The following is an 8,903-nucleotide window of genomic DNA, read 5'->3' on the forward strand; positions in this document are numbered from 1 at the left end:
TATGGAACTATGCTTAAGGAGCTATTCATCTTTACTCTCGTGCCTCCTTACGTCGCATTCGGAGATCGATACATCTTGACTGGCAAGGTGGCGGCTAGCGGACACCAAAACAACCAAAGTCAGTTTTTCAAAACCTTTTTTTTAGTAAACTCTGTGTAAACAAACAATGTTCTCAATGCTCGAGTTCATGTGTAGAGACACAGGTGATACTTCGAGCAAAGTATCATGTTGTGTCGAGCCCTCTTAGTGTTGTAAAAATAGCAATTTTGATGCTCACAACATATTAAAGGCATAGCTTCTAGTTCTTTTGAGACCACTTCAAGGACTCAAAATGGCAGAAGACAAGTTTGAGATGTGAGTGACGTCTGCTGATATTCATGAATAGCTTGTGTTTCAGTTGTACTTGGTCATAAAAAAATCTTTTAAAAATAAAAATAGATTTACACTTAATTCTTACCACAATCCAAACCCTAACCCTAGCTTCAGGTTAAGTGAAAGTGACGTAATGGCCAGTGTATGGCAACCAAAACCTTCAATGTGTATTCTGCATTAAACCTATCTCAGTGAGCAGTGAACACACATGCACTGCAAGTTGTGAACACACACACACACACACACACACATGAAACTGAACTAACACCTTCAGGTTACAAGTGCGTATAAGGTTAAATCCACAGGCACCCCTGTATCGCACGTCTTACTGAACATCACTGAGAATGGCAGGATTCATTTTGAAAAAAAAAAAAAAACATTATATACGTCATAACATATTTCAGTAAGTACCCCAATCTCAGGAGAATTATAGTCTCTCTGAGTTTAAACTATACATAGCGTCATAATATGAGATAATATGTCAAACACATTCTCATGAAAACTCATAATAACTACATTACAATGGTCAATATCGTTCAGTATTAAATTATATGAGATGCAGTTTCTGAGAACTTATTGAACAATTTTCCATGTTATTTTGTGGGCTGTAAAAGGAAGTGAAGTTTCCCTTTGAGAGCTTTCTTAATTACTAATGTACTTGTATAACAGGACAAAATCATAGTTCCTATATTCATCTTTTTAACAACATGAATAAGAATTTGTAATCCATTTTACTTCTGTAACGGTGACGCACTTTCAGCTGAAAGGTCGAATGAGAATAAACAGGGCAGGACTATTGTTTTATTTCTCAATTTAATACTTGCATAAAATCAAGATAAAACAAAACTGTTTCTGTAGGCCGCACAGATGCATTGTTTTCAAATCAATAGCTATTAGATAAGAAATATTTAAAGCAGTTATTTTTATCTATAAAAACCTCCTTCTCTTTTAAATGCAGGAAATTAACAGGATATTTGTTATCAGGGATGGTTGAATTATCTGGCCTTTGTGAATGATGCATTTCTACAAAGATACAAGTGTGCCATTGATTTTCTAATGGGTATGTTTTTATTCTCACACATCTTACTAAAGCGATAAAGTACACAAGACACATTAATAACAATTAGCTGGGAATTCGCAATGGTATAAACTGCAGGTAGACGTCTGTAAAAATGCAAATCTATTCTTCTACTTCTATTTTGCTAATGATGCAACCAGTGTTGGAGAAAGTAATGCATTACAATATTAAGTTACTCCCCAAAAAAGTAACTAATTACGTTACTTAGTTACTTTTCATGGAAATAAATGCATACGTTACTTTTAAGTCACTTTTGCGTTACTTTTTCTTACTTGGCCAAGGCTTGATCTCTTTCAGGCCTTGCAGGTGTTTTTATAATTGCAAAAATTTCAAGCTCTGGCTTGCCATCTCTGTTTCTGACTCAAACTGTTTCCGCTCAGGCACACAGTGTGCGTAATTCTATGTTAATTATGTTCAGTTTAATTCAGTACATTATTTTATTTTTAAATTGAATTAAGTAAATTGAAAAGTAACTTGCATTACTTTTTTCAAAAAGTAACTCAAATATTTATGTGTACATTTATACAATAATGCGTTACTTTACTCGTTACTTTTTAAAAGTAATATTATGTAATGCGGGTTACTTGTAATGCGTTACCCTCAACACTGGATGCAACTATTCAAATTCATTCTTGTCTGAGTCTCTACATGAGTTTAGACAATCCCAGGGCAATTTTGGTACAGGTGTGACGCTGATGATAATGTTTGTTCATTATTAATAATAATACATTGCTCAAACAGCTGCATCTATTAAATGTTTTTGGCTGTGATGACTCATTTGAATTTGTGAGTCAAATGAACCTGTGAATCTGCTGGAGCTCAGTCACTCCCATTTAAATCTGATTCACTAATAGTGTACAATATGACAACATAAAGGACAACAGTATACAAAAATGGGCAAATAAACCTCCCAGTGAGACATTAACTGAGGTCACCTTTAGCCTCCTTGTCTGAACATTTCTACAATAGCATTTGATATTTCCACCCCTTTTAAAGGTTTCACAGCTGCATGAATAATTAATTGTGCTTACTTTGTGTGCATTTCTATTATATTTGTCCACAAAGCTTAACCTTTATTAATAAAAATGCACTGTAGTACAGTTGCTGCTGTAAAAAAAATAAAGCATGAAGTTTAAACAACCTTATTTTGCAGGTCAATTCAACCTACTTGACTTTAAAAATTTTTTTGAAATTGATTAACTTATTTTTTTAAGTTAAAGTAACATAAAAATATATGTTAATATTATAGAATTTTTACAATGCATATGACCTGTTTCATTAGTTTGTAGGGATAGCTCACCCAAATGTGAAAATTCTGTCATAATTTTCTCACTCTCATGTTGTTACAAACCTGTATTAATTTCTTTGTTCTGATGAACACGAAGGAAGATATTTTGAGAAATGTTTGTAACCAAACCGATCAGAGGCCTCATTGATTCCATAGTAGGAAAAAATACTATGGAAGCGACTGGGTGGACATACTTGGTGGACTGTTTTAACCCAATAACTGCCTGAGTTTTTATATTCATAGTGAATGATCAGAAATTTCTCAGCAAATATACATTCCTACTACTGAAATGGATGATCTGAAAACATTAGCTTAGCTTTTTTACTTTTACCGTAAAGTGAAAAATCAACCATTTTGTTATAGCACGTTTTGAAAATTTTTTTAGCGCTTTTTCATGGGACCAAGTAACATAATTTTGTAATGTTAGGGCTCTTACAAAAAAATGACAAAAAATAAGCTTTCCTTGAAAGTTTTCACCAAGAACAGTTCACATCATCTAAGAAGAAATGTTGTGACAATTGCTGTTGATTGACACCCTGACATCTAGTGGATTTTATTTGTATAACATACCTTAAGCAAATAGTAGAGATAGCTCAGCTTAGGTACTCCTCTCAATAAAATATTTTGAAAAAAATGTGCTCAACTATTTAAATAAGAGGTAGTTAAAGGATTAAGAGGACAGACTTTGGGATATATAGTGATGTATGTTGAATACTTTGTAGTGTGTTTGTGCTAGTGACATGTATTCGTATTTTAGCTTTCTCAGGTATTTTTTATAGGTGATCGGCTTTTAGAGATCCTCAGATCCCATGCAGAATCTTGTTTTTGACATTTAAAGGGCAACTCACTTCAGGAAACAGCAGGACTACTCTTTACCTGCTCTGCAGGTGACAAGGAAAAGGAAGCATGCTGCAGGTGTATTTGTTTTCATAATCATTTCATGCAAAAAATAACAGAAATTATGATTGTATCATCAAAGGGGAATGCAACATGTCTGGATTGAGAACTTGGAATAAAATAAGATCAATGCCTGTTTAGGGCATCTTTATTTTTATGTCACATGCATGAAGTAATGAAATTGTTTTTGGTGTTCTGTAGCAGGTGCTATCATGTGCTGCCGGGCCTGAATTGGGAAGAATTGTTCTGTAAAATAGGAATGCAAAACCTCTATATGTCAGTGTAAAGTAACTTAAACTAGGGCCCTTTGTAAATATTTAATATGTTTTGTTCAATTCAAATTTTTAGTTTAAGGATGTTTTATGTTATACATTTTTTGAGGGCCACCAAGGAATGCACAATACACAAGTTACATTTGCTGTAATTAGGTACATTATGTGGTTACTGGCTTGCACACAAAACATGAGACACACGCTTTATGTTTTTGGTAATTAAATGTTCTGTCATTTTAGTTCAACAATGAGTCAATAATTACTGTTAGACACCTGCCAGTGATTGCTAAATCGGCTAGTGTTGTAGATTGCACCTGTTTACACAAAATTATGAATCAGAAACAAACAGCTAGTGTTGTAGTCAAGACCACCTAATCCGAGACCAAGTCATGACCAAGACAGGCTGAGACCGAGACAAGACCAAGACTTTAAAGGGTCGAGACCGAGTCATGACCAAGACAGGCCGAGACCAAGACAAGACAAAGACCAGTGCAAGTCACTGCATTAAAACACTTATGATAAATGTGGAATATGCATATGATTAGGCACTTCTTATCTGTGTGTGTGTGTGTGTGTTTGTGTGTGTGTGTGTGTGTGTGTGTGCGTGCGTGCGTGCGTGCGTGCGTGCGTGCGTGCGTGCGTGTGTGTGTATGCCATCAGAGAAGTTGATAAAATAATCAAAGGCATTGCAGATATGTGGGAATTTATCTTTGTCTACAAGCAAATAAAAGTTAACAAACACTAAAGAGCTGAAATCAACTTAACTATTTATTCTGAACTGTCTTTCCATGGCTTGCCATCCACTTAAAACAATGCAGGTGTTTTTAGTAATAAAATTAGAAAAACTGTCATTGGGAGAAACTTAAACAATGCTTAAACAATGCCAACATCATATGCCAAACCTGAATAAACTGCATAAAATTAATGATAAAAAATTAATTTGTGATGTGCACTGCAAATGATGCTTGATGAGCAAAACTACCCACGAAAATAAGTCTAGATTTTAGACCAAAAATATCACATTTAAGTGATTTTGTGCATAAAACAAGCAAAAAATCTGCCAATGGGGTAAGAAAAAAATCTTGAACCTTTTTCTTAAACACTAAATTAAAGAAAAATTCAAGAAAAATTTACTTACCCCATTGGCAGATTTTTTTGCTTGATTTATGCACAACATCATTTAAATTTGATATTTTTGCTCTAAAAACTAGACTTATTTTCTTGGGTCGTTTAAGAAAAAGCATCTTAATTTAAGAATTTTTAGATATTTTTACTGAAAACAAGACAAAAATAATAAGATTTTTTTTCTTGAAAATATTTTTTTTGCAGTTTGCCATCAGTTGTGGTCTTGACCGGTCTTGAAATAAAATTCCGAGTCCTCTTTGTCTGAGACCGAGACGAGACAGAGTAAAAATGCGGTCGATTCCAAGACGAGACCAAGACCTTTAAAACGTGGTCTTGAGACCGGTCTTGAGACCGAGATCGGTCTCGAGAACTACAACACAAACAGCCTCTTTCAATCACATCCAACCCAACCCCTTTTCTCTAAAAGGAGTTAGTCACCAGGCTGGTCAGCATAGTCATGTTGCATCTATCCACCCTCATGTAAATGCAAAGGACTGGATGACACACCTGTGTCCACCTCTTTATTGAAATCCTTCACTATCACTGAATCTGGTCTAAGTGGTCAGCTTCTTAATATGGGATCGCTCGCTGTATCTAAGACGAGCCATGTGGAAAATCCAATAATGTTTTTTTGATTTGCACATAATGGATTTATCCTCAGTCACATCATGTTTAAATCAGTGAAATGAACCCTAAATGACAAAGAGTCAGAACCCGATACAAGACAAAAAGAAATTTTGACATAGAAATTAAAAGTTATTTATGGCTACACTGTTAGAGAACATTTATCAAAAAATATACCACAGCTGTCTCTAGGGCAGGACCCTTTAAAAAGATCACAATAAATACAGATTTCCTTAAAACGTAAGATAATAATATGTATCTTTGATGTAATATTCACTTTTTTAAAAAGGTACAGCCCCAATGACAGCTGAGGTACATGTGTTGATCATTTTTCTATACTTTGTCTCCTCAGTGGGTAGATTTTCTCCAAATCTTTCTCAAAAAATTTACAGTTTCATTTATTCTAGCAAAAACGTAGCAAAAATCTAGCCAGCTGTGTTTTGAAAACACAGTGAATATGTTGTTTATGGAAACTCTAAGACCGTCGCATTTGAAGATTTGTTGTTTGCTGCTTCACCCATACGCATTGTCATCTCTTAATGTGCAATGCATGGATCATCTTGCAGCTTGAACATATATTGGATTGGAAACATATATGGGTATATCTCTCAGGTTGTCATTCTTCCACATTGAACGTTTTTAAAACAATTCCCCATATGTAATGACGAAGGATTGTACGGAAGAGGATTAGGGCCACTGGTGAAAAAATTATTTGAATTCTGACTTTTTTTTCAGAATTCTGACTTTTTTTTTCAGAATTCTGACTTTTTTTTTCAGAATTCTGACTTTAATCTCAGAATTCTGACTTTAATCTCAGAATTCTGAGATTAAAGTCAGAATTCTGAGAATAAAGTCAGAATTCTGAGAATAAAGTCAGAATTCTGAGAATAAAGTCAGAATTCTGAAAAAAAAATGCACAACAAAACAGAGCGTTTTTTTTAACCAGCCTCATAACCAGGGAACAACATAGCCTATTACTTATTGCTTTTGATGTTTTTGAATGTAAAAACCACGCAAACATCATAAGTAGACCTTAGACAACAGTATATAAAAAAAGACAAATTTACCTGTTTCAAAAATGCTTCCTTTTTCTTTGTGTTTAATAAAATTTCTTAATGTGCCCAAAAACAAATACTACAAAATATTTGGTCATGTTAATAATATCTGCTACTTTGTCAGTACTGTATGACACTAAACACAAACCTTCTCTTACAAATCTCAAAAATGTATATATATATATATATATATATATATATATATTTTGACAAAACACGTGATGCACATAGGATCACTCGACGCACAGAACACATATTTTGAAATTACGAACCACACACATGAGGGGCTACATACATTTTTTGATGAACTTCGCATTGAGCGCCCTCGAAATAAGAAGTCACCGGCCGCCACTGCTGAAAACATTCGGTTATTATCATTATTTCATTATGTTTTGATGGAGGTGACGTTTTGCATCTAAACTCCTCAGTGGTAATGTGGAAAAGGTGAACAAAGTTTTTGCAAAACAAACTGATGCAATGCAATCGTTTTCAGCGTGAGTGAAAAGTGTAAAGCATGTCCGACTCGATCCATTCTCTCATTTCCTTTCATTCTCCTCAAACTTTCAGATCTAACAAAAGTAAATAAAATCTGAGCTCCAGAAGAGATGAATGTTTAAACATTGCCTGAAGTTCTCATGTTTTGAACAACAGTCATGCATTTGAATTGAAAAGTGACTGTCTGTTATGTTATTTGAGTGTAAATATCACATTCTTCTCCTTTTTCTCTAAAACACACACACACACACACACACACACACACACACACACACACACACACACACACACACACACACGCGCACACACAAACAAACAAATAAACAGGCACAGCTGTAATAAACCCTGAGAGATGTGTGAGGTAAACAAATGAGATAAAAAATTCTCCTCTTTGAAAATGTGAATCAATAGAGCCATTAGAGTCCACAAGACCCTTTGACATGCGTGCATATATTGGCAGAGATGGTCATCAGATGATTCATCCACATCTAGGAACAGCACCCGGATGATGCTATTTTTCAACATAAAATTGGTCTTTTACTTCAGTTCTGCTTTTGTTTTCATCCCATAAATGGAAAGAGGCCATGACACTTGAAAGTAAGACAATATGATGAAAGTGAAAAACAGCTTCAAGAAGTAAAGATGACAATAACTCAAAATGAGCTATATACTAATTTTCAGCATCGTTTTATCTGCACTTTTCTTGATAAGAGTCCTTCTTATTGGATGACGCAACATTATTTGTTCCAAGTATCAGGGAGATAATAATTATTCAGAAGCATTTTTAACTGCTCTCCACTTATTTATAAGGGTCTCTTTATTAAACCTCAAAGTCACACAATTGGTACTTGAACACTGGGCACTCTAGTTTAGTACTTTGTTATTATTCATGGCTTCCATATTGATATTTGGATACTTGTCTGTGCATTGATGATGGAAATACAACTGACTGTATTTTTACATCATTTCTTAGTTTTTTTTGTTATACACTGAAAGTCTGTTGTTTTACATATATTTTCTGTAATTTAATGTTTTACCAAAATTTTTTATACTTTATCTGTGTTCATGTCACGGAATTCAGCTTTTTTCCATGATGGGAGCACAGATATCTTTTCCGTGTCACTCCCACGGATTTCTCGTGTCATTTTATGTATTGTTTTTGTTTTTCTCATTGTTTTTTTCCTATTTTCAAATCATTGTCGCTTGGGTTCATGATCTATTTCTGGTATCGATGAACAAAACATACAACATGGGTAACATGGTAAAGGTTTTCTTTAAGTTAATTCCTGTAAAAAGGCAGAACAGCTTCATAAGCTAACTGATAAAATCCCTAAAGTAATTTTCTATTTTTAAAGGATATTTCTCAGTTATTGTACATGAAAAAGCATTAATTTTAAAGTACTGTATTTAAGGTACTGTTTGTTTCTGTAAAAACTACAGAACAGCTTCATAAACTAACTGATAAAATCTGTAAATTATTTGCAGAGATTTGTCATTCAAAGATGTTATTGTTTTTATATGCATTTTTATATTCATGATTTGTTTTTTAGGGTTTAAGGGATGTTTATTCATATTCTGTACTTTAATTATTCTTGACTGTAAAATCATCTCTGTATTTTTTACAGTTTATTGCACGTAGTTTTGAAAAAATTTATTTTTCCTTAATTTGGCGGAATTTGTCTGGAATCTCTGCTGCC

The sequence above is a fragment of the Paramisgurnus dabryanus genome, chromosome 21 (assembly GCF_030506205.2).
Source record: "Paramisgurnus dabryanus chromosome 21, PD_genome_1.1, whole genome shotgun sequence".
Lineage (NCBI taxonomy): Eukaryota > Metazoa > Chordata > Actinopteri > Cypriniformes > Cobitidae > Paramisgurnus > Paramisgurnus dabryanus.